Here is a 25,712-nt window from a genome sequence, read left to right as displayed (position 1 = left end):
CACGGGCAATGAGCAAGGGCTGGGGGTGGGAATGAGGGGCAAGAGAAAGAAACGGGGCGCCTCGGACTGCCAGAAGGGTGGAAGCCGGGATCGGGGCTCCAAGAGGCAGTGGCATCTCTGGCCGGAGAGGTGGGCAGCAGAGCTCCAGGGCCCCAGAGCGATGTTGGGGAGCCAGGGTGCGCCCCTCAGTTCTCTGGGCAAAGTCTGTAACTTGGGGAACCCCCTTGGCCGCCTCCTCCTGCCTCATTTCTCCCTTCTCTTTTCTTCCTCTCATGTCCTACCTCAGGCTCCTTTTTCTCCATCTCCTTTGCTGGTGTCTCTTTCTCCCTGTTTTCCAGTTTCTCTGTCTCTTCCTCCTCTCCACAAAAACTACCCCCCACCCCCTCAGGTTTTCTTTTTTTGCCATCTTCCTTTTCTCCACCCTCCCTTTCTTTTTCTCTCTTTTCCCCCTTCCCCCTGTCTCCCTCCCTGCCACTCATTTTCCCTGTCGCCCCGTCCTTTCTACCCCCTCCCTCAGCTTCATTTATTCATCACTTTTGTAGCATTCGGCTTGAACAGCGTGCCAGGGAGAGGGGCTCTGTGCAAAGACAGGACTGCCCCAAGTTCCCACCAGAGCCTTATTCCGCAGACCCATGTATTTCCACCCTCTTTCATCCCTGCTGGGGGCGTGGGTCTGCCCCGGGTGGGGGGGCTCTAGCGCCATCCCCCTCTTTCCTCTGGCCTCCTGGAGAAGTCCTACTGGATGCTCACTGGGGCCATGGCAGGGGGAGGGGAGGACTTTAAGTGAGGGCTCATGGTTCTGGACTCAGCCCCGCTGAGAGAGAAGGGTGTGGACGGGAAAGAAAATGACACGGATGGCTAGTGGGAAGTGAAAAGGGGAGGCCATTTGTGCGGGGGTCCATCTGAGAGGGTCCTCAGAGCTTTTGCGCCCCAGGTAAAAGATCCAAAGAGAAAGCCTCTGGCCTGCTGACCACTCCCCGCTCTTTCCCTCCATCCTGAGGCCTGCAGAGTTAGGGAGCAGGTCCTGGATTTAGGGAAAGACCCAATGAGACGCTTAACTCAGTAGTTTTTAGCCTCTTACCATCCTGCCAGGTGAATTTGCCCCCTCCCCCAGGGCGGGAAGGGAGAGTGTGGTGTCAGTGAGCAGTGAAGGGCTGGAGAGTACAGTCAGACCATGGCGGCCATGTGCATGTGTACATGGCCTGCGGGCATTGAGAGAGGCGTGCGGGACGGACTGACTGTGTGCAGGGCTTGGGAGCCTTGGCAGAGTGAAGAGAAAAGGTGTAGAATCACGACAGGTGTGTCCAGCGGGGGTGGGGCCGGTACTCGGGGTTTCCATTGTGGGTGATGTGTGTGCAGGAGGGAGTTGGCGCGAGTATTTATCCTGGAAGTTCCTTTCCTTGCCTCGATGTCCGTGGAGCCCTCGCTGCATGTGCGCTCGGGAGGCACTCTGGCTCTGTGCGTGGCGGCCGTTGGCGCGTGTGCAGGTTTGTGTGCCAAGTCTGGCATCGGCGGTGAGTACGTCAGTCTGTACGTGCAGCGTGGTTGGCCTACAGGCTCTGCGTGCAAGTACCAGGTCTGACTGTGGTGTGTGCCCCAAGCGTACACATGAAATAAAGTCACCTGTGTGAAAGTATAATACCGTTTCGACATAGAGCTATTATTACTGTTGCTGTTGTTATTCTTGTTAGGTGTCTCTGGGTCTCTGTGTGTCCTGGGTCAGAGGGAGGGTGGGTTTGTGAAGCAGGGTCCCGGTTTAGTGATTAGAAACGTGCACAGAGGTTGTGGGCGTAGGGGTGGGCTCAGTAGCATGCTTGCACAGCAACCTTGAGGCTGGGTTCAAGAAAACAAAACCAGCAAAGATCCCCCCTCCCCGAAGTCTGCCAGCCCACAGAAACCTTCCCTGGCTGTTCCGTAGTAACAAAGCGTCCTGTGGCAGGGGGTGGCAGGCGGGCCAGGAGGGAATCGCATCAAGGCCACCGGCAGCATGTCCAGTTGCTGGTAATGGGATTCCGCATCTACTTCCTGATTTCTGGATAAGGCTGGACAGAGGCCCATCCATGTCCATTGGAAAGGTCCAGATTCCTATTTCCCTTAGGCCGCTGGCCAACCCTCCGGCCGGTTGCAGTGCCGTCCTTGGGGGCCTTGGTTGCCCTCACTTCCCTCTGTCAGTCTTTGCAGGGAAAATGGAGGGTGTCTGTTTCACGGACCGTGGTATGGAAAGAACTCAGCCACAGTGTGTGTGTGTCTGTGTGTGTGTGTGTGTGTGTGTGTGTGTGTGTGCACCCACAGCCATGCTGTGTGTGTGATGGAGGTTAGCCCGTACATCCTAAACAGCATGCTAGCCAGATTTTTTTCCAGCAGACCCATCAGTGGTCACCCCAGGCCCCCTGCATTCTGCTTCATACACATTCGCTCCTTGCATGCAGGGGCCATAGGCCAGAATCCTTTCCCCCACTGATGTGACAGCCAAGCTAGGGCCCCCAACCTCAGCACCCCCCTGGGTAGAGCTTGTCAGAGCTCTGACGCATATTCGTAGTGTGTTGGGGCATGACCCTGGATGGGGGGACAGATGGCTATGCCAGTGGGTACTTGGACTTAGATGGGGGCAAGGAAGCAGTTTCCCTGTCTGGCATGTGGTGGTTAATTTCCAGTATTTTTTTCAGGATTGAAATGGTTGAGAAACCTGAGTGTGGGGAATTGTTGGAGGAGAGAGTGGACGTGGGGGTCTCCTTAGACCGGGGTCTGTTCTTTCTTCTAAATATATATCACTCATTGTTTTTCCCTTGGGCCTAACAACTCCTAATCTAATAATAATAATAATAATAACGATGACGACATCTCTTACAACTGCCTACCTCTTACGGCAGCCCTGATGGTGCCCCTTTCACAGATGAGGGCTTGATTCTCTCAGCCTATGAGCACCCAGGCGGTGCTAGGACTGAGGTCTTAGACTCCTGGTATCACGCCTGGCCTATCTTTGGAGGTCTGCCCCTCTCCTCTTATCTGTCTCAGCACCATTTCCTTTCCCTGGCTCGGCGCCTTCCCCCACTTCCTCCCTGCCCCCTGAGACGTCCATCCACAGGCCCTCTCCCGGGACCTGTCAGGTGGATGGATGCCTTACGTGCCTCAACAAGGGCTTTGAGGACCTGGGTTTCGCTTTGTATCTTGAAGGGAAAGCCAGCAAAGGAGTGAGATTGAGAGCCCACTCTGTGGGTGACAGTTTGGGGCTGGCCCTCTTCAATGACAGGGTTACCGATGAGCTTAGGTTCCCTCCCTCTCCAGCCCCTGCTGGTGAGCCAGCACCTTCCCAGATGCAGGTGGTGGCCTTGAGAGGCAGGTGCCCCTTCCCTCACTCATCCACAGCCCCACCTTCTTTAGATCCTCGGGGCAGGCGGCTTTCCCAGCTCTGACACACTCGGAAGGAGGCTGGAGGTGGTGACCCCACTTCCTAGGTCCCCGAATTCAATAGGTATTTACTGAGTGGTGTGAGTCACCCAGCTAATGAAGTACAGTCAGTTCCCTGAGGTAGTCAGGCCATGGCAGCATGATCGCTCCTTACCTGAAAACGATTGTTAGGGACCAGCCATGGGCTCTGAAGCGGACCCAGCCTTAGACAAGATTCTGGGTGCCTGGAGCACAAAGGGAGCTTCTGGGTCATCAGGAATCTGGAGGAGGGAGATGTGTGTTTAAACAGGGAGGTGGGTCTTCGAGGATGCTCAGGCACTGAGGAAGGGGGCAAGCGGGGAGGGCGGAAAGATGACTGAGGGAAGTGGGGAGCAGGGAGGAAGTGGCCCAGGTTGGGAGCATGGCCCTAAGAGCTGAGGTTGGCACGTTGTCGCAGGGCCTATCTCTGGAGGTTCTGAGAAGTTTGGACTTGATCTCTCTGGCCCTGGGGAGCTATCACGTGTGTGATCTTGAGTGCACATGTGCATCTTACGACAGCGTGCCTTGGACAACACGGACTAGTGTGTGAGCGTGAGTGAGCGCCTGTGCGCGCACACACACACACACACACACACACACACACAGCCCTTCACCCCGGCGTCCATTCGGACGCGCTCTCCTTCAGAGAAACTGGCAAGGGGGTACTTTAGCCGTCATCCCCAAGACCCTATACCGTTCAGGGCTGAGGCCCGCACACGTGAGTGAGTGTAAGAGCAGGCTGGGGACCCTCCCCCACCGGGGTTCGGACTCATGTGGCATTCACAGACTTAATCCCCCGCAGTGAGGCCAGGGAGGCAGCATCTGTCACTTTCACAAACACGCAGCAGAGTCTGGGAGAGACACACTCCGCTTGCTCACAACTGCTTGAAAAGCAGACGCCCGTACCGCGCTAACCCCCGTGCCCGAGACAGAAACAGCCCCTCACAGCCCCCTGCACCGAGGCCAGACCCGTACACCTAGTCACTCCCTGCATTCCAGCACGCACACACGTGTGAGGCACGCCCCTGACATCCACACGCTCAGATACTCCTTGACTTTAAGCACACCTGATGGTACCCTAAGCCCTTATTCACACACACACACAGACACACTCCCGCACGCACATACACACTCAAACACACAGCCTCGAGATCCACCAGAACCACCGTGGGCAGCGGTCATTGAAGAATGACCGCCTGAGCGGTGCGCCGAGGGGAGGGGGTCGCCCTGAGGCCTGGGCTGAGGGTCATACGACAGGGGACCTCAGAATCCCTTGGGGAAGGGGTCAGGCAGACCCTGAAAGGGCTCCGTTGGTCTGGACGGTTCTGCCAGGTAAGGGAGACTCAACAAACACAGGCCAGAGGCGGGAGCCGACTAATGGCCGAGGCCGCTGATGGCCGAGATGGCCGGTCAGCGAGGAGGGAGGCTCGACAATTGATGTGACTCGGGGCTGGACAAATGATGGCGCACTTGGCTGGAGCCGGCTGGGGGGCCACAGACCAGAGAACCGGTGGCCCTTCTCGCCTCAGTGGGGAGAGGGCCAGAGCCGGCTGTGTTGCGACGGGGTGGGTTTCCCAGCCTGGTCCTGCCGGCATCCTGCCTGGTGTGCGTGTCTTGGGGTCTTTGTATGGGTGAGTGTGCACGTGTGCGTATGTGTGTGTACATACATCAGCGTGCGCCTGCCCCCGTAGAACTTTGTGTCCTGGGCACTCTTGTGGTGGTGCATCTGTGTGCATCTTCGTATGTGCATTTGTGTGTGTGTGTGTACACACCCACCCACAAAGTGTGCAGGGACCCTTCTTGAGGCACCTCGTGTACCTTTGTGCTCCTACGTGCATGTGTGCATTGAGTGTGCAAGGACCTTTCTTTTCATGAGATGCTGTGCACTCTTGTGTGCTTGTATTCTTTTTCAGTGTTGGGTGAAGGTTGGGGTGAGGGAGAAGGAGTGGCCTGGACTCCAGCTGTCCATGCACCTGGTGGCCCACAAGGCCGCCTTTGTGCGTCCGTCAGAGCCTCTGTCTGGGCATCAGCGGGTGTGGGCTTGTGTGCTTGCCTGCTCCAGCATCTGAATATCTGTGTGTCCACACAGCATCTCCCTCTGAGCATAGCTGTGGGTGGGGTGGGCCAGGACAGATGAGGGGGACATCTCCCTGAATCTATGCATCACCCCTCTGGAGGGGGTCACACAACCCAGGCGGGGCCTGGCTGGGACCCAGCAGCACCGCACAGTGCAGAGCGCCCCTCCTCCTTCTTCTCCCCGCGTGACCTTTGAGCACAGCAGCCCCAAATACATATTTATCAGAGGGGCTGTGGGGACCAGCCCCTCCCCACCCCTCCCCTCAGGGCCCAGCCTGCCTGGCTGCGGAGAAATTAACCTTGTGACACAGGAGCTCACTGACACCCTGGCCCCCTCCCCATCTGCACGGCACATATGAGCATGGGTGGGTGTGCGTGAGAGAGAGGCAGGGAAGAGGTACTCATCCAGGCTGGAAAGGGGAAGAGGGACACACAACTGTACCCACGTCCATGTCATTCTTGACACACACACACACACACACACACACACACACGCACACACACCCTCCAAACTACAAAGTATAGTCAGAGACTTTGAAATTTTGAAATGGATATACATGCAGACACATGCAGTGGTTCTAAAATAGACACACGCACACACATTCTCGAATACATGACAGATCTGTGCACCCGTGGGTCCTGAGACCCAGGTACCTGTACCCTGGGTCAGAGATTTTCTTTAGAAAACACGTAGATATAAAAGCCTACAAATCCACACAGGTGCTTGTGCACACGTCTCCAGAGATGTTGAAATGGACATACCAGATATAAAAACAAGGATAAGCACGCATTCACACACAGGTATGAAAGCCCAGACATCTATGCGTGCTCGTAGGTGCCGAAACATCACACGGCAAGACAAATACTAAAACACCAGGCTGCTCCTCACGTGGAGAGTCTTTTCAGCAGGAAAGGTACAAACACAGATACTAAATATGGCGGCATCTCAGCCCACATGCCCATGGGTGCACACAGGCCACGTTCAGAAGTCCCACAGGGAAGCCACTCACAGTGACCTGAAGGGACGTGTTCTGAGTTGTAGCACACAGACATTCCCCGCTTTAGACTTGTTCCCTTAGAGCAAAATGAAAATGGGTAGATGCTCAGGTCTAAAAACGCTCACGGAATGAGTTTATTCATCACACAGGGACTGGGCCCCACGTGAGCCAGGCCCTGTCTTAGAAGCTGGGGAACAGTGATTTACCAGACAGACCTGGGCCTTGCTCTCCAAGAGCTTGGAGCCAACAGGATGGGTACTGATTGGACCTGAGTGTGTAGTTGGTTATGAACAGTGATAACATCTGGGAAGGAAAGGAACAAGGGGCCGGGGGAAGGGATCGTGGGAGAACTTGGTTGAGATGGGTGGGTCAGGTGTAACACCTCTGTGGACATGACATTTAAGCTGAGCGTTAGACAAAACATACTGATTCTAAATGTGCACGCACATCCCTCCCAAAACTTACTGAGGCCGCACAGGCATAAATAATGCAGGACGCAGATGCCCCCACCCCCAGTCCTCTGTACCTCAGTGACCCTTTAGAAAACTCCTCTGGTGGAACACGGGGCCCCCCTGGCTGGGGCCCAGCTGTCTGGGCTCTGACAGAGATGCACAGAGTGTGCCAGGGCTGTGCTGCCTGGGAGGGCCCAGGGGGCTTCACTGAGGAGGTGACATGGAGCACTGTGGGCAAGGTCCAGAGGAAAAGGGGAGGCGGAGGGCTGTCCAAACAGAGGCACTCCCAGGAATTCCCTGGCGGTCCAGTGGTTAGCACATCGCAATTCCACTGCAGGGGCTGTGGGTTCGATCCCTGGTCGGGAACTAAGATCCCGCAAGCCTCGCCGTGCAGCCCAAAGTAAAAAATAATAAAAAATAAAGAAATAGAGGCAGTTCCTGTGCACAGGCACGGAGGTGTGAGCAAATGTACACATCACTGGACTTGCAGGTGTGTTCAGGTAGGGGCGAGAAATGAAGCTTGACATCACTGGGAAGGGCTGTGAGGCTCGGATTTCTCTCAGGCGTACCGCGTAGACAGAAGGGCTTTGAGGAGGGGCTTGACAGGATGTGAGCCACGTACTAAGTCAGGGATCTCAGAGTCTGGTGAGGATGAGGGACGGGAGGAGGCCTCCTGCCCTGCCCATCCACCCTGGGAACCCTGGACAAGGCCTGGCCAGGGCGGTGACACAGCTGCCTTCCCCCTGCTCCAGCCCCTTCTCTCTGCCACTGGGCGGAGTTGAACAAGCTACAACTTGCTCGCACAGGGAGATTTGCTGGGAGGTGGAGGTCAAGGGTTACAATCCCTTTTAGTGACCATCGACACTCTGCTGTTTTCTGAGGCCCCCTGTGGCCAGGCCTTACCTGGGTGCCAAGGTGCATGGATGAGCCAGTCCCTTCCCTGTCCCAGTGGAGTCCCCAGGATGGGAGGGTCGACCCTGAAGGAGCCTTGTCTGGGACTCCAAGGGTTTATTGAAGGCATCTGGAGCTTGTTCTTAGAGAATGAATGGGTCAGAAAACCCCACGTGGTATATGGGGAAGCAGTGAGGATGGAGCTTGGTTTTTGAAGGTGAGACCAACTTGCATCTGCCATCGTGAGCCCCCAGCACGCTTAGAACATCTTCTTTAGCCTGGAAGCCCTGCATGAACTGGTACCCGCTTGCCTGTTCAACTTCCGCACCTTTCTTCCTGCCTCCAGAAGCTCAGGCCACTCTGGCCTTCTTGCTCTTCTGCAAACACATCAACCTTGGTCCTGCTTCAGGGCCTTTGCACCTGCTGTTCCTTTTGCCAGGAAAGCTCTTACCCCCAACACTACTCAAAGCCCACCTTCCCCAACAGGCCTTTCCTGACCTCTCAGTCTAAAGTAACAACATCTTGTAACCTACCCCTTCAGCTGCTTTATCTTCCTTCTTAGCTCTGAGGTGTATATTCTTATCCGTTGTGTCTCCTCCTCCACTAGCAAGTCAACACTGCGAGGGCAGGGACTTTGTCTTGTTCACGGCTGTGTCCCCACTGCCTAGAACGAGGCTCAGCACACAGTGAGCGTGCAGTGGGTGTTTGTCAGATGAACAGGACTGGGTCCCTTGCCATCCAGGTTGTCCAGTATAACAGTAGAGCTGGACGTTGGCGGTGCTGAACACGAGTGGAGGGAGCTCGCCTTCCGGGGCAGAAGGGGACCTGCACCTACCAGTGTGGTAGGGGCGTCGGCAAGTCAGGCCACCTCCTGCCTGAGGAAGGAAGCCAGCTGGCCGAAGCAGCTAGACTCCACAACCATCATCCTGGGCCTGTGCCCTCCACTCCATCTTCCTGACAATGCCCCCCTCACCCCAGCCAACGCACCCTTGCCCCCGCATCATCACGTCCGCTTACCCCCCAACTGTTGCCCTTCCCCCACTCCCTGACCCTGACAACCCACCCCATGACAGGAAAAGGCAGACCCCAGACTGCAGGGTCGCACACACCTTGCTTTGAGTCCCAGCCACGGCTGTGGGCAAATCACATCACTCCTTTTAAAACCTCGATTTTTCTCGTCGGCAAAATAAGGTTTTTGTAGGGATCAAGAGTGATCTGGTGTGTGATGATGATGCTAATAATAGCTGCTATTTATTGAGGCCCTGCCAGGTGTTAGGCATTGTGCTAGGCGCTTTGAACATTTTTTTTTTTTCATTAAAAAAAAAAAAAAACACAGAGGAAAAAAAAAAATCGAGCACGGCGTGTCCCTAGAGTGTCAGGCCTGGTGTGCGGGGCTGTGAATCACAAAGGTGAACACAGCCCGTCTGCACAGGCCTTACTATTCCTACGTGTGCTCGCACACCCACCTGAAGTACCGCACCGGGCAGGCGGTGGGGGCTTGCGCTCCTGCTAGGCCCCTTTCAGCAGAAGCCTCAAAGGGTGGTTTGGAGGCCACTGAGGCAAGCAACTCTCACAGATGAGAGAGCAGCCCAGCCATCCCCAATTCCTCTTTACTAACTCAGCGGGAACTCCCATTGTTCGTATGTGGATTGCAGGGCTTGACACAGGGTCTGACCTAGAATTGGCCTCAGGAAGTGCTTATTGGATGAATGAATGGATGAATGAATGAACAAGTGAACAAAGGAACATATAAATATATATTTTTGGCTGTGCCACGCGGCATGTGGGATCTTTAGTTCCCTGACCAGGGATCGAACCTGTGCCCCCTGCAGTGGAAACTCGGAGTCTTAACCACTGGGCCGCCATGGAAGTCCCTAAAGGAACATATCGAGCCTGGTGTCTTCATTGCATTTGTTCACCCCAAGACAGAGTACCAGGACACGCCTTCCTCCTGCCCCCCCGCACTGCATTCCCTTCCGCACCCTGCACATCCTACTCACATACATCATTTGTGGGCTGCTAATCCTAATATCGTTTCCACCACTTACTTGCTCCTTTCTGTGTCAGTCCCTCTCCTAAGTTGGTTGTGAGCATGGTCTTGTTGACTTCTCACACCACCACTGTGAGGCAGGTGTTACCCTCGTTTTATGTTTGAGCAAACTGAGGCTCAGAGAGATGAAGTGACTTGCCCAGGGTCACACAGCTTTTTGACCACCATGCTCTTCTGCTCCATAGAATCTCACGCCCTCTCACTAGTCCTCTGGCCCACACGCACACTTGATCTTGCAGGTTTTTCTCCTCTCGGCAGTGGGATGGCACAACCCAGGAGCCGGCTTTGTGATGCTGGGAAAATCCACTTCTTCCCTCTGGGCCTCGGCTTCCCCTCCAGCTGTCCCTCCTGCCCATAAGCCCTCAGCCAGTTTCCTGAAGCGGGGACAGGGCACAGAATTCGGCTAGGTCCTACCCTGTCCTCTCTAATAGAGGAGAAACCAGAGGAGCTTCTCCACTCAGCAGATTTCAGATTCATTCACATTCTTGGGGGCTCTGGGCTCGGCTGGGCTTGGATGCAGGGGGAACATAAGACGAGCCTGTCTGGGAAAGGGAAAGGGGTCAGAGAAACACCGCTCATCGTGTGTCTGCGGAGCGCCTTGCCACAGTCCTGCTGATGGAGGACTCATTAGCCCCGCCTTTTGCAATTACAAACAGGTGTTAACTCATGTGACACATGTTCATTGTAGAAAAAGTAGAAAATGCAGATATGCAATGGGATAAAAAATCCCACCATGATCATCTAGTTAAATGAAAAAAAAAAATTAACTTCTTGGGCTTCCCTGGTGGCGCAGTGGTTGAGAGTCCGCCTGCTGATGCAGGGGATCACGGGTTCGTGCCCCGGTCCGGGAAGATCCCACATGCCACGGAGCGGCTGGGCCCGTGAGCCATGGCCGCTGGGCCTGCACATCTGGAGCCTGTGCTCCGTGACGGGAGAGGCCGCAGCAGTGAGAGGCCCGCGTACCGCAAAAAAAAAAAAAAAAAAATTAATTTCTTGATGCCTATCTTTCTAGATAGCTTTTTCTCAAATGGGAGTATGCCTACGAGTTTACCCAAAGAATGTATTAAAAGTCAGATGCCTGGGACCAAACTCTGAATTCTGACTTCTGGGACTTCCCTGGCGGTCCAGTGGTTAGAACTCTGCTTTCACTGCTGGGGCCCAGGGATTGGGCGGCACGGGTTCAATCCCTGGTCGGGGAACTAAGATCCCCCAAGCTGCACGGTGCAGCCAAAAAAAAAAAAAAACTTAAAAAAAAAAAAGAGTTCTGATTTCTGCTCTAAACCTTTCTCTTCAGGAAAATAAAAAAAAAGTGTGTGTGTATGTGCGTGCGTTTCATAAAAATGGAACCATAAACTACATACCAGTTTATAACCTGCCTTTTTTTCCTTCCTAACAATGGATTCGGAATGTAGCTTCCTTGTCAATGAATTTATTTCAAGCATACTTTCTACAAGTCTGCAGCCCCCCATTATGCGGCTGCCGCACCAGCATGAACTGTACCAGTCCCAGGACATCTAGGTTGTTTCCTGGCATTTCCTATTGTAATTACCCCCAGTTTACAGAAAAGGACATTGAGGCACAGAGAAGTCCCTCATATGTGTGAGAAGCTAAGGCACGATCCAAGGAGAGCTGGGAATGGCTTGGGTGCTGGGGATGGTTCCCAGCCTCACTCAGGGTGGGGCTGAGGGGCCCTGACCAGCGGGAGAGGCTTGGGTAGAAGCCCCACGTAGAAGACACATGACCATGGGGTTTCCCTGGTGGTCCACTCCCAATGCAGGGGACGCGGGTTCGATCCCTGGTCGGGGAACTAAGATCCCACATGCTATGCGCACAGCCAAAAAAAAAAAAAAAAAAGAAGAAGACACATGACCTATCAGAGGGGAGGTGGGTGGGGGCACTTGAGGAGGAAACTGCCCACCCTCTCCCAGGCCCCCAGACCCAGGCACACTGTGGGCCTGAGCACTGCCCATTGGGCTGCCCCCCAGCCCTCTCACTGCCGTCCTTCCTGAGCCCTCGCCGCCCGCTCCATCCTTGCCAGCTTATCAATAGGTTAAGTGGTCGGGTCAGCGATATTGACCATTTGATTAGGACCTTGTCAGATCAATCCCTGGCTCATCTTACGGACCTCCTCCCCTGCCCGCACACGCTCCCTGCCTCCGCGCCGGGGAGCAGGTGGCTGGGGAAGCCTCCACCCTCCCCATGCAGCACCCCAGGACCCTTCGGGGCTCTTCGCAGCCCTCCGGCAATTTCAGAGAAGGTGAGAGCCAGCCTCGGCCTCACCATCTCCCATCCTCGTCCTGCCAGGTCAGGCGCTTCGAGGGCTGTCTCCAGTTTTGCCCCGCCCCTTGCTTGCCCCACCCCTGCCTCAGGGGCCTCAGTGGGCCCCTCCTGGACCTCTGCCTAGGCGCCGGGTTCCTGCACCCCCTCCTTGCATCCACTCTCTTGCTTGCGGTCATTAGACCTTGTTCACTCTGTGTCCCGTTTCCCTCGGAGTCCGGTCAGACTGAGCTGCCCCCTCTTGGATGTGCGACCTTGGGCAAGTGACTTCACCTCTCTGAGCCTCCATTTCCTCATCTGTACCGAGAGAATGATCCTCACCAAAGGGTTGTAAGGATGCTTCAAGATCATGCCCGCAGAGCAACGAACCACACCTGGCACGCAGCTAGCACCCCGGAAACCCCGGCTGCTGTCCCTATGGGCTACTCTGCTGAATTTAGCTGAGCTGATGTGTTTGTGGGAGATGGTTGCTCTGCCCGTCTGCTCCCCAGTGGAAGTGTATGTGGGCAGTGTGCGTGGGGGGCCGATGGGCGCTGTCATCCTCAGGCCTGTCCCAAGCTCCAGCTCAGGGCCATACCCTGTACTGGGTGGTGTAGGGACCCCAGTGGAGCCAGGCTCCAGCCTGCCCTCCAGAAGCAGTTCTAGTGGCTTCTAGGAGAGCTGAGCGGCCAGGACCTTCTTTCCTTCCCCAGGAAACATTGGAATCTTCCCCTTCTGTGTGGGGCAGCTGCGGGGAACAGGGACTCCGGAGTCAGGGAAGTCAGGGCTCCAGTCCTGCTTCCGTGCCAGGTCACCACGGGCCGTCTGCTTTTGCCCTCTGTTCCCCAAAGTTCCCATCTGTGAAATGCAGAGAAGACACCTTCTAAATAGCTCCCGTTCCCATCTTCCAGTCTCAAGGTCCTGCTGGGAATACGGCTCCCAGCTCCCACAGGGCTTGCCTGTCCCGTGGGGAGATGTTAGCTACTTGGGAGAGGGATTTGTCAGGGGAATACAGGGGTTCTGGGACCTGGGAGATGGCACGAGGAGGAGAATTGGAGGCCGACGGGCCAGGGGTGGTCCTGCCTGTGGGCATTGCAGATGAGGGTGGCAGAGGGCAGAGGGCAGAGACCAGGGCAGCAGGGGAGCGCTGTCTGCAGGGGGGACCCCAGCCTGAAGGCACTGTCTGACTCCAGGCCCCTAAGAGGCCCGGGGATTCCCCTGCCCGCCCCGCCATCACTTACACCAATATTGACGGTTAATGCCGTGTCGCCACCGTGTTCAACACTCAGCGCGGCTAATTGTTTTGACTGGGAATCGGCAAGGCGATTAAACGCCATCGATTTTGCCCTGCGCGCTGCATCGATTTTTAAATTTCCTATTGATCCCAGCCCTAAATCTCCTTAACCAAGACCTCACCGTGGAGATGACAGCCGCTGATTAGCTCCGGGGGCGGGGGTGCGGGTGGTGGGCAGCCTTTGAGTGGGGAAGAAACCCCAGCTCCTCCCTCCCCACAGGGACCAGGGGTCCGGGTCCGCTTGACCCCTGAAGATGGAGGCCCAGGTAGAGAGAGGGGGAGGGGGCAGGGGGAGGGGGAGGAGTTGGGCGGACCCCTTGTTACTTTTACACCCTTCTTTACTTTCCCATTTGGGCTTCTCTCTGGTCTCTGCTGGCACTCCCTCCACTCCTCCTGTCTGTCTGTCTGTGTCTCCCCATCTCTCTTCTCTTTCCTTTCTTCCTATCTATCTATCTGTCTATCATCACTCTCCTCACTGTCTCAGTCCATCTCTTTCTCTTTCTCTTTTCTCTTCCTGGACTCCAGTCCCGCCTCCACCAATTCCTTGTGTCCTTGGCTGGTCCTGGGCCTCAGTTTCCCCATCTGTGCCGGCAGATTTGCCGTGAGATAGAAAAGTAGCCTGCCAAACGTTAAGGTCCACGCCGTCCTGCCCACCCCCCTGAGGTCTCCCGTCTGGGGAGTGCACCCACAGGGACACACAGATGTCAGGCAGCCGTGAGCTTCCTGGCTTTGTGAGCCCACCCACAGGGCTCTCCCTCTCTGAGCCACTGCTTCTGATGTCGCCCACCGTCCACTCATCAGGACCCGCCTGGTGGGAAGTGTCTCCCTCTCCTCCAGTCCCTGCTCCTTCTCTGAATACCCACAGCAAGGGTGGTCTTTGTGTGGCTTCAAGCAGCTTTTCCAAGAAGACCACGTTCCCAGAGGGCAGGAAACAGGGTTTCAGCAGGAGGCACAAAGGCCTGGGCTTTCTAACCAGCTCTGCCCCTCACCGAGCTGTACGGGATTCTGGGGAAGTCTGTCTCCTCATAGCCTCGCTTGCTGCATCTGTAAAGTGGGGATGACACCAGCCGTCACTCTGCCTTCCTGCAGGGCTGCAGGGAGGCTCAGCAAACACTCTTGGGAGAGGGTCTCCCCATTTCCTGTAGACCTCGCCGTCCTCCCCATCTTCTACATAGCATGCAGTGGGACCTTTCTGAAGACAAACTGCATCATCTCCCTCCCCCGCAGCTGCTTGGACCAGGCCCTGCTGGGTGCAGCCCCTGGCATCTCTGCAGCCTCATCTTTCCCATGTCTCTCGCTGAGCCCTGCGTGACCAAAGGCCTGACATTCTCTTTCCTCCCGTGCGGCCCCTCCACCTGACTAAAGTGGATTCGTCCGCCAGGCCTGGCTCGGGGGTTGCATCCTCCCTGGGTCTCCCCTGACCTCCCCTGGGATTCCCACTGCATCCTCTGCTTACCCCAGTGTGTGGACCTCAGTTCTTTATTCAGTTGCCCCAGCTTGCCTTCAAGCTCTCGGTAGACAGGGCAGAGACCTTGTCTAATCCATCTCCATACCTCCCACGCTTGGTCCGGAGCCCAGCTCAGATGAGCCTCAGTATTTGCTGATTAACCAAATGAATAAACGAGCGAACAAATATACCAGTTAGAAACGTCATCATGACTTTCGTGTTCATCCCCCCACAGCACACAGGCACCTAATAACGAAGAACCCTTTTGCACTTCTTTCTCATTTGACCCTCCCTGCAGTCCTTTGAGATACATAGTTTGTCAATTAATTAATCCCTCCATCCATCCATCCATTCACTCAATCATCCATCATGTACTTAATGAGCACCCCACGTTTGCCAGGCCCTCTGTCAAAGGCTAAAGGTGTAAGACACAGTCCCTGCCCTTTAAGGAGCTTCCAGTCTGCTGGGAAAAACAGATGTTCTACAGGAGAAGGCATCAGTTATCCCCATTCATAAGATGGCGACACTGAGGCTTAGAGCCCAGAAATGAAGGTAACCAGTGGCTGTCAGGACCTGAGTTTACGTTCACCAGCGTGTGGATCCTGATGGTGTGCAGGGTCCCTTGGCCCCAGGAGCGCCTCATTCTGCCCGAGGTGGAGGCGTTTCACGACTCCCTCAGTATGCTCAATCCCTTCTCCTCTCTCTCCAGGTTCTCTACTGGACCGGGTTGGTGGCTTGAATGTATTAGCTTCGCTGCTTCTGCCCAAGAGGTAAGGGCCACGGTCCCAGAGCTCTGCTTATTGCTGTGCTCCGGCTCCAGTCTCCTCTCGGAAGTCCCTGCTTTCCCATCCTCATCTCCAGCCCCACCCCGGGGATGCTGCCCTTCCTCGTTCTGCCTCTGTCCTCTGCGAGGTTACCCTGACTGATCTGTGTTTTCATCCTCTGTGTGTCCTGCGGCTTTCTGGCCAAATCCGTGGTTCTGGTTGTTGGTGACCGTGGGGATTTCTGCCAATGAGTGGTAGGGAGGCTCAGTAGGAGAGAGATGGGGGTAACTTGGTGGCTCAGATCACAGCTTGGGGTCAGGCCCCCCCGTGTCAGAATCTCTTTTCTGTCCCTTCCTAACTGCGAGCGACTTGGGACAGTCAGAGCCTCCATTTCCTTGTCTATAAAAGGGCATAATAACAGAACCCACTTTACTCGCTGTCCCGAGGATGGAAGCCTAGTGAGGCTCTTCAGGTTCCAGCTCGGGAGCCAGACAGCACCAGCTCTGCCTGCTGCCAGCTGTGCGATCCTCAGTTTCCCCATCTGTCAAAGGAGGGTAATAACAGCACCCCTGCACACACACACACACACACACAGGATGTGAGGATGAAAGAAGTTACTCCAGGAAAGCATGTAGCCTCAGGAATCAGGAGCCTGAAATGCAGCTGGAAGCTCCCCTGAGCAAGTGAGGATTTGTGAGGCCCCTCCTTGGAGCCCGCTGAGACTCTCAGACAGAAGCGGGAGTCCTCTAGCCGCTCAGCTCTGCAGGAGGCAGAGGCTCTGGGCATCTGCTCTGGGGTTGGCTCCACTCAGCTTGGTGAGGCCCTGGCAGTGAGCATCTGGGGAGGGGTAGGGACAGGGCCTCTGGGGTGGGACCCTGCCTCGTGCTGCCCCAACCAGAACGGTTTAACCCACAGGCCTCAGGACCCCAGGGAGGCCTCTGCTTGCCCTTATAGCCTCGTTGCTCTGGGGTGGGGGGTGGGGGTGGGGGCGTGTCATGGCCTTACTTTGAGAAGCAGATGAAAGCTGTAGGCTAGGGTTTGCGATCTGGTGTGGTAGGGACCGTGGTGGACTGGAAAATGCATTGGCGGGGGTGGGGGAGCTGCTCTTCAGCCCCACTGACCGTCCCCAAGCAGAGACGTACCTGCCACTTGCCAGATTTTCCGATTTTTTTAAGAGAAGCCGGAAGTCCAGACTTTAATGTGAAATCTCTCGGTTTTTCAATGTTGGCAACTACCCCCAAATTTCATAAAGCCCCTTGTGGCCCAAACCACATGTTTCAGGCAAACTTTGGCCCATGGATTTCCAGTTTTACAATATTTAGTGTAGCCTTTCTCCCAAGAAAACGCATCCCTATGTCTACCCAATTGTGCTCCAACCTCAGGACGTTCACAGACCCCCCCGAAGCTCATCCATGGGCCCTATTCTAGCAGGTAAGGAACGTAGGAGTCTGAACTACACGATGTGTGCTTTCTCCAGGGAACCAGAAGTGTAGCTTTCCCAGGAACCATCATATCCGCTGATGCTCTTGACGTTGAAAAGAAGGTCAAGGAGCTTCCAGGCTGCAGAATTCATTTGGGGGCTAGAGGCTGGCCTTTGAGAAATGCCTGAAAATTGGGCTGAAGTAACAGAGGTGTTTAAAAGGAATTATGTGTCAGAGTTGATGGAGGTTGCAGTCAGGGCTGTGATTTTAGTTCTTTGTGTTCAGATAGATGTTTGTTAAATATCCAAGGTTTCACGGACATACGCACGACAGATTGGGTAACACGTGCCAGAAAGCTGTTATATCCTAATAAGGAAACTGAGGTTTGTTAGGGGCCACCTCTATGCCAGGGCCTGTTCTGGGCACTCCCTCCCACCCTGTGAAGTAGCTGTGAGTCGCTGTTGCAAGAGAAGGAAACTGAGCCACAGAGAAGGAAGGCGCAGCTGGCCTAAGGTTACCATGGTAACCTTAATGATAGAGTCAGAATTTGGACTCAGGTCTGTCTGAACTTCAAGCTCTCATTCTTCCATTTCACCAAAATCCACTCCAGGTTTGGAGTCTCCTCCGTGTGGCCAACCTTTGTGCTTTGGGGACGATTTTGATTTGTGGGGGGGGGGGGGGGGGGGGGGGAAGGGAACACCTGAAGTCTTATTTGGAGCCAACTCTGGTAAATTTAGTAGTGCTAATATTAATCACAGATCAATGGGGCTACTTGTTGGTGCTTTGGTTAGAAACTAGAGACAACTATACAATAGAGATGTTTTGTTGATGGAGTCCGTAAACTAAAACTGGCCTTGAAAGCTGTTGCCAAAACGTCTGAGTGCTTCCAGGAAAAGTTCAGCCTCCCAGGGACACATGCTTGAAGGGAGCCACACCCTTTTAGGTATTTAATTTTGTTGCAAAACAATTACAACGAACATTGCCCCCACCCCCATTGTCTTTGCTTTATAACCATACTGGGAAGGTGAGTGTTTCCCCAAAAACGTGTCCAGAGGCCTCCTCAATGCCCCGGAGGGAGCTGGAGCATGGAGTCCAGGGTGAGCGAGACCCCCTCCAGCCCTGGAGGTGCTGGTCTGCCTCTGGCGCCCAAGCGGCTCCCCCTCCTTCACTCCCTCTGGCCCTTCCTCTGGCTTTCTTCCCACCCCTGCCAGGGCCTTCTCTCCACTCTTGGTTGGGCTCACCCTTCCACCTCTCTCAGATCTCCATCTAGGGCTCCCCAACCCCCCCGGCCTGGACTGGCCCCCCTACCCTGTCCTTCCGTCTTGCCATTGTCGCGTCTCTGATCGTGTATTCTCCGGGTAGTGTTTCCGTGCCCTAAGCTGAATGGCTGAGGCAGGGAGAGGCGTCTCTATTTGTCTAACACGTCGACACCCAGTCCCTGGCACGGTGTAAATAATCGATTAAGTATTTGCTGAATGGGGACGTCCCTGGCAGTCCAGTGGTTAGGACTCCGAGCTTCCACTGCAGGGGTCACAGGTTCGATCCCAGTCGGGGAGCTAAGATCCCGCATGCCACATGGCATGGCCAAAAAAAAAAAAAAAAAAAGTGTTTGTTGAATGAATAAATAAGTGAACACATAGACTCATAAACCCACATCTACCATTTATTCCTTCAGCCACCATTTCCTGGGGGTTCTTTTGTGCCGAGCCTTGTGCCGCTAGATCCCGAGAGAAGGATGTAATTCACCTGCCTGGGGGGCCTCAGGGAGTCTTTGGGAGGAGGGGTGGGAAGGCGTCTCCTGAGGGTTAGGAGAAGCCAAGGAGGAAGTTATGGCTCGGGCTGGGGGGTTCACTCCTGGGGGCCATGGATGCTGGCCTGGTCTGAGTCCCCATGGCCATCTGAGGCAGGAGCAGGGCTGTGTCCCTACCTTGTCTCCCTCCCTTCTGTCCTTTCATCCTTCCACAAAAAGACACAGTGGCCTTCGGTGTGGACCAGGCCCTGGGGTCCCAGAGGTGACTCTGGCATGAGTGCCGGGGCCTGCCTGGAGTGCGAGGGAGCCTGGAATACCTCGGAAGCAGGAGCTTGGCGGTGGGTGAGACCCGGCTTCCATTGCCGGGTCTGGGGAGGTGACTTGCACAGCACCCAGGGCTGTGTAAGAAAGGAGACGTTGAGCTGCAAGGTGGGCACGTCCTCTCTGGAGGGTGCAGGTGTGGCCCTGGGATGCTCCGGGGAGTGCAGGCCTGCGTGACAGCACAGGTGTTCTGTAGACAAGAACCAAGAAGCCAGTAGGTCCCCCTGGGGTCCTGGGGTTTTCTCTGATACCTCTCTGTTGTGCCCGGGGTGAGGGCTTTGGCTCCAGGAATAGGATGTGTGCTGTTACAGATGTGGCCTTGGGGTGTGGGGCAGGCTGCAGCTTCGGTGCGGCGTGGGGGCGGCTCCTGGGAGGCTGCTGCAGGGCAGGCCCCAGGGGTTGGTCCATGGGCCACGGCTGTGTGAGGCTGAGGGCCGCGCTGTGCTGCTGTAGCAGGTTGGCCAGGCGCAGGCAGGCGGTGGTGCTCCTCGCTGGGTGTGGAGTTGGGATGGGAGGGGCTGTTTGTCGTTGTGGGGTGCCGGGAAGCTGCTAGAGATCCCTTTGGTTGCCTTTGCTGTCCCTGGCTGGGTGGAGACAGCTGCCACCCACCCAGGACTGGGAGTGGCTGTCAGCCATGGGGTGGGGCAATACAGATGCAGAGGGGGTGAAAGTGGCTGGCAACTCTTACACCTTCTGGGACCGATGAGTCCCTGGCATCCCAGATGGTCCTAGAGCAAATGAAGGCCGAAGTGCCTACCGTCCCGGCTAGCATGGAGCCCCAGGGGCTGAGGGCAGGCACTTGACCCTGATTTCACACAGAGGACACTGGTGAGGGCTTGGTGGCAGCGGACAGGTCACAGAGTCTGACCCTAGATGTTCAGCAGTGAGCGTGCGACCCACACCCCTGGCATTGTCCAGCTCATTGCCCGCGGTCTCTGCAGGTCTCTGGTTTCTCTCTTCTCGTCTTCCTCTCCCTGGGGCTCCACCTCCATCGCCCTCTTCTTTTTTCCTTGTCTTGGTCTTCGTCCATGTCTGGCCTCTTCCTCCCATCCTGATTGCCTCCTCTTCCTCTGAGCCTGGATCTGTTTGCAGTCTTGCGTGCAGGGTGTATATGGGTCCGTGTCTAGCTTTCTGTCTCCAGAGAGAGCCATGGGGAGATGTGGACCTGCCGCGGGTGGGGAGAGGGGGCGAGGAAGAGAGAAGGAAAAAAGGCACTTGAAGGAAAAGCAAGAAAGGAGGTGCCCCACCCCCCGACTCCAGGACAGCTTCTGAGGCCCCTGCACAGCCATCGGCCGTCCTTCTCTTGGGGCGCGAGGGGACAGGAGGGCCAGAGGGGTCATCTGAGAAAGGGGGGTCCAGGAATACGCCAGAGAGGAGTAGAGTGGGAGAGAGAGACTCGGGGAGACCCAGAGTGCGTCCCACGACAGAGAAATGCCTGGAGAGAGGATGCAACGGAGAAAAGCAGGTAAAGAGCCACGGAGACAGCACGAAAGTCAGCCGGGGAGCAGAGTCAGGCTCCGGGAAAGGGAAGCCGAGAGCAGAGCGTGCGAGCGTGCGCGCGTGAGGGCCAGCGTGCTGTTGAGACCACCGGGCTTGGGGGATGGGGCTATAAGAGAGACGGGGCTGAGGGCAGCCGGGAAGGTGCGCAGGGCTGTGGGCCAGGAGGGGCTGGCGTCGTGCCTGCTCTCTGGGGGCCCCACCCCCTGGCCAGCCTGCCGTGCCCGGCGGAGTGTAAGGAACGGCCGAGGCCCTTGGTATGCGTGTCCCTGTGTGTGGCAGGGGGAGACGGTGACAGGGAGTCTCCCTCCTGCCCTTGTGATCCTGAGCCCCGTCTGCTCTGTCCCCTCCCTGCTGCTGCCCTGACCCTCCCTGTCCATCCTTCCTGTCCCCTCCTGCGCAGTTCCATCCCTGGGTTTTCGGTTCTGTTTTGCTGTGGCTCACAGGAGCCCAGAGGGCCGTGGGGAGCGCTTGGGCAGCCCTGACTACTGGCCTGGGGGAGGGGGGAAGCCGTGTGTGTGTGTGTGTGTGTGTGTGTGTGTGTGTGTGTGTGTGTGAGAGAGAGAGAGAGAGAGAGAGAGAGAGAAAGCGCTCGAGGTCACTCTGGACTTGGTCTCCCTTCAGCCCCGCTCCAGCTTTGCTGTCTGTCTCTCCTGCATTATCAACTTCCCTCTAGCTGCCTGTCTCTCTGGGTCCCTCTCACCAGCTGTCTCTCACTTTCTCTGTCTCCTCTGCCTGTCCCTCTCTGTCTTTTATCTCTCTATCTCTCAACCTCATCTCCTTCTCTCACTGTCTTTCTGTTCCTCTGTGTATCGCTCCCATTCTCTCTCTCTCTCTCTCCCCCGCTCTGTTTTCTAGCTCTCCCTGTCTCTGGCCCCGTCCTCTCTTTATCTGCACCTCTTCTCCTTGCAGCTCCATCCCTGGGTTTTTGGTTCTGCTGTGTTCTGGCGCTCTCTGTTTCTCTCTCTCCGGTCTCTGTTTCTGTGTGTCTCTCCATCGGGTCCTCCCGTTTGCCCTTTCTCTGCTCTTTTTCTCTTCCTTTGCCTCCTGTGTCTGTCTATGTCTCTTCTGGTCTCTTTCATCTTCTGTCTCTCCCTGTCTGTTCTCTCACACTCTCTGTGTGTCTCTCTTGTCCCTTGTCTCTGCGGGTCTCTGGCTGTCCATCCCTGCCTGTGTGTGTGTGTGTGTGTGTGTGTGTGTGTCGCTCCCCCCTCCCTTCCCCCCTTTTTTTTCTGTTTCTAACACCCACACTCACATCCTACCTCAGGAGTAATTGCTTTTGTCTGGGTTGGACTGGACTTGTGGTGGGGGGAGGGTGGGGGGAGCCGGTGGTGCTGGGGGGGTTGGGAGGGACGGAGGTCGCTTGGTGGAGTTGAGGTGGCCTCCTCCAGAGCAGGGGGTGCTGAGGAGCAGAGGTCCGGCCACCCAAGGTGGTTGGGGAAGGGGGCCCTGGGCCCAGCCTGGCAGGGGTCTGGGGCCTCTGGCAGGGAAGGAAGGAAGGCAGACAGGCCCTCACGTTCGGATTTGGAGACGATGTAGTGATAAAACAGGCTAGCCAGCATCGCAGTGGCAGTCTCGGCCTTGAACCCTCCCCCATTCAGATACACCCCCCCAAACCCGAAACCCCATCATATGCACCAAGTCACCATGACACACACGGGGACACAGCCAGAGCCTCCGACCCACTCACGGAAACACACTCGGGTATCGGCACACAGGGACGCCGGAAGTCACACAGATGCTTGGGGCGCACGCGGGATCTCTGACACTCTCGGAAAGAAAGAGCCTCCGATACACCAGAGACAAGCACACCTACAGCCACCCACGACACAGGCACAGAATCCATACACGTGGACACATGGGGACTTGTGTCATGGTTCCCAGACGCTCACAGAACCATCCATGCTCAGATACATGTGGATGGGGGCTCGCGCACACACACACCAGATTTCCTGGGCACTGGGGGTCACTGAGATGCTCCCGGGGACACACCGACACTTCCTCAAGGGACAGGCAGATCTGCCTACACATATTTAGACATCATTTGGGGACATCCAGGTACAGGAGACACTCATGGAAGGACACACACACACACACACAGAGCCCCCGAGTCCCCTGGGACACACCCACAGACTCCTGGTCACACAGTAGCTGAGACACGCGGGGACATACAGTCCCGGGGTCCCACGCAGAGCTGAGGGACTCAAAGTCACGGCCACCCAGGCACACCGGGGACACACACACACCCTACACATATGGCAACTCAGACGCCACAGCCCTCCCCTGGAATCTCCTGTCCGATGCCTCACAAGCCCTCCCCGCCTCCCCCCGCCCCGACAGTGCAGTCCAGGCCCTGGGGCGAGGCCAACTTGGAGCTGCCCACAGAGACCCAAGGAGGGGGAAGCCAGGGTTCTGGGGGTGGGCAGCAGGCTGCCTGGGGGTTGCCCCACTGTTCTTGGCATCCATTCACCCAAGCTTAATCCAGCACCCCCAGGCCTTCTCCCTCCCCCATGGGCTCAGGACAATGTCTCCCCAGCCCCCAGGTACCCCCTGCCCACCTCCCAGAGGTCCATCCGTCTCATACCTTCAAAGGGCCCCATCTCCCTGAGCTGCTTCCAACTGAGGGGATGCCTGCTTTCTCCCAGGGCGTGTGTCCCTCAGTTTCTCCCAGCCCCTTTACCTGCCAGCGTGACCCTGATCCCCATCTGCTTCCCTCCCCACTCTCATACTCACCCCCTCTCCTGGTTGTTCAACCTCTCAGCCTCCCTAAGCTCTCCTGCTGTAGGGGGGTGGCGCTGGGGGGCCCTGGCCCCTCAGAGGCATGGGTAAGGGGTACACGGGGGTGGGGGGGTGGGGCCTGGGTGCGGCTCCGGGAAAGGGAAGCAAGGCAAGCGGGGGAGAGAGAGAGAGAGAGAGAGAGGCAGAGGCAGGCAGCCAGCCAGCCGGCTTTATATCCCTGCCGTATTGATCTACCATGTCACAGACCCGGTCGATAGCCAGCCCAGAAAGAGAGGGAGAGAAGGGAGGGGAGGTTTGGGGGAGGGCAGTGGGACCCCCTATAGTCCTTGGCCCATCTGGGGCCCTCTTGGCAGGCCACGGGGGCCTGTTCCAGCCGCCCCCCCCCCGCCAAAAGAGGCCCGTTGTATCTTCCTCCTCTTCCTTTTGGCTGTGGCCCTCTCCCTGAGAGCCACCTTGGCAGAAGAATTTAAGTACAGAAGCTGTTCACGTTTCTTTCTCTCTCTAGAGGCTCTTCATCTGTCCCATGGGCATGGGGAGTGGGGGGCTCACAGCTATTCACTGCCTCAGCTCCCCTTGGCCCTCAGTTGGGGTGGGCAGGTGGGAGGCCCAGAGGCAGTGTCCGATTAGGTCAAGGACGGACGGGAGCACATCTTCCTTCTTTGCTGTGTGACCTTGGGCGTGCCAGAGAACCTCTCTGAACGCCCTCTTCCAAAGCCATCGCTAGCGCTGGAGGGCTCTGTCCACGTTGGTTTTCTGCCCTTTTTGACTTGAAGTTTCACCTCGAAACTGCACCAGGCCAGTGCTAGAGACAGACCACATTTAGAATTTCTTTCTCCTGGTCCGCCCACCCCAGCGGCCTGAGAAAGGAGAAGACACAGCCTCTCCCTCTCCTCAGCCTCCTCTGCAGTCTCTGAAGAACATTCTACCCCTGCCCACCCCCCACCCCACCCCACCATCTAGGGCTCCTCTGACTCCCTAGGCAGGAAGGGGAACCGAAGGTGAGGTTCCTCCGGGACAGTGCTGAGAACCCTGGGGCTGTGCCTCCATCCTGGATCCAGTCCTGCCTCTGTCTCTCTGGGCCTCAGTTTCCCTCCCACCCCCAAGCTCCAACCCTCCCCAAGCTTCGGTATGGCTCTGGGATCCACAGGGATTGGTACAGAGGGGAGGCAGGGCCAGCCGGAGGGTGAGACCAAGGCCAGAGGGGTGTCTGCTGCCCCTCCCTCAGCCAGGACTGCCTGGGTCCCAGGTGCGTCCCCCCGCAGCATCCAACTCCCCAGGGCTCCGGCTCTTTGTCTGTCCAGGTCCTCCTCCCCTGCCAGCCCAGCCTCCGAGAGAGGTTGAGGAATCACCTTAGCCTTGACCCGAGGGGGAGGGCAGAGGAGGGGCAGGCAGGCCCCAGCCCCGCCTCCTGCCCACGGCCATCCCCACAACCTCTTTCCTCCCTGCTTCCCCCAGTACCAGGCCACCCCCAACCCCCCGAGTGTCAGGCCGCTGCTCCCTTTGTTAGGAAGGGGGAGGGGAAGGAGCTGAGCTGAGGGGACGTGGCCTGACCCTCGACCTCTTCCCTTCCCTCCTCCCATCTGGGTCCCCAGGGGCTCAGAGCCCCCTTGACGGACAGTTCTGACCATCAGCCAAATGGCTCTGGGAGTGTGCGGGGGGGCCAGGTAGGGGGGAGGGGAGGAAGGCCTAGCCAGGGCCCTGAGCCCACCAGAGGGGGGTGTCATTTCATGGGTGGGCGAAGGCCCTTAGGATGAGGGGCAGGGGAAGATAGGCACCCATATCTTGGGGGGAGCCTGATTAGATGGGGGCGGGGGGTGGGTGTGTGGAAGCAAAGTGGGGCTCAGCCCCGGAGCCAGCAGCTCTGGACGCCCTATGGGTTGGGGCCCCGGCCTCGGTAGAGGCCTCCACCCTACCCCCACCCGGCCTGCGGCGTTGGGAGTGCAGCGAGTTTTTTAAAAAATTAAAAGAAAAAAAAAAAATAACAGGAGCAGGAGAAGCTGGGGGAAAAAATATATAAGAAAAAATATAATAAGAACTAAGCGGTGGCTGCAGGAGAGAGAAAGGGCAGGAGGCAAGGAGGGGGGCGCAGGGGGGAGGGCGGCTCGGGCCCTGGTCGCTGCGGAGGCCCGGCCGCCGGTCTCTGCGCTGAGCCCTCCGCGTCCCCCCTGCCGGCCCCCTCCAGCCCCGATCGATCCAGTTTCTTGGCAATAAAGCATTTTTATTGTCAGCTGCCCTGAATGCCAAATGTGAGCCTGGTCCTGCGCCTCCCCTCAACCCGCGTCTTCACCACCCCTCCCCCAGCCCTCCTCCACCCCGTCTCCTGCCGGCCC

At 56.7% G+C, this 25,712-nt stretch overlaps 1 protein-coding gene across 7 annotated transcripts in view; it reads left to right on the top strand.

Moving 5' to 3' along the window:
* Positions 1-25,712, top strand: part of POU2F2 (POU class 2 homeobox 2) — a 103,520-nt gene that overhangs the window by 30,293 nt on the left and 47,515 nt on the right. For 3 of the 7 annotated variants that reach the window (XM_032614143.1, XM_032614146.1, XM_032614145.1), the window contains exon 2: positions 15,600-15,660. The exons of 3 other annotated variants lie outside the window; for them this stretch is intronic. The gene's annotated coding sequence lies outside the window, so the exon portion shown is untranslated. Of the gene's footprint in view, positions 1-13,758; positions 15,443-15,599; positions 15,661-25,712 lie in introns of those variants that run through there. One more of the 7 variants, XM_032614147.1, reaches the window with a different exon arrangement.

Source organism: Phocoena sinus, chromosome 19, assembly GCF_008692025.1.
Source record: "Phocoena sinus isolate mPhoSin1 chromosome 19, mPhoSin1.pri, whole genome shotgun sequence".
Taxonomy (NCBI): Eukaryota; Metazoa; Chordata; class Mammalia; order Artiodactyla; family Phocoenidae; genus Phocoena; species Phocoena sinus.
This window is presented reverse-complemented; position numbering and strand designations above follow the sequence as displayed.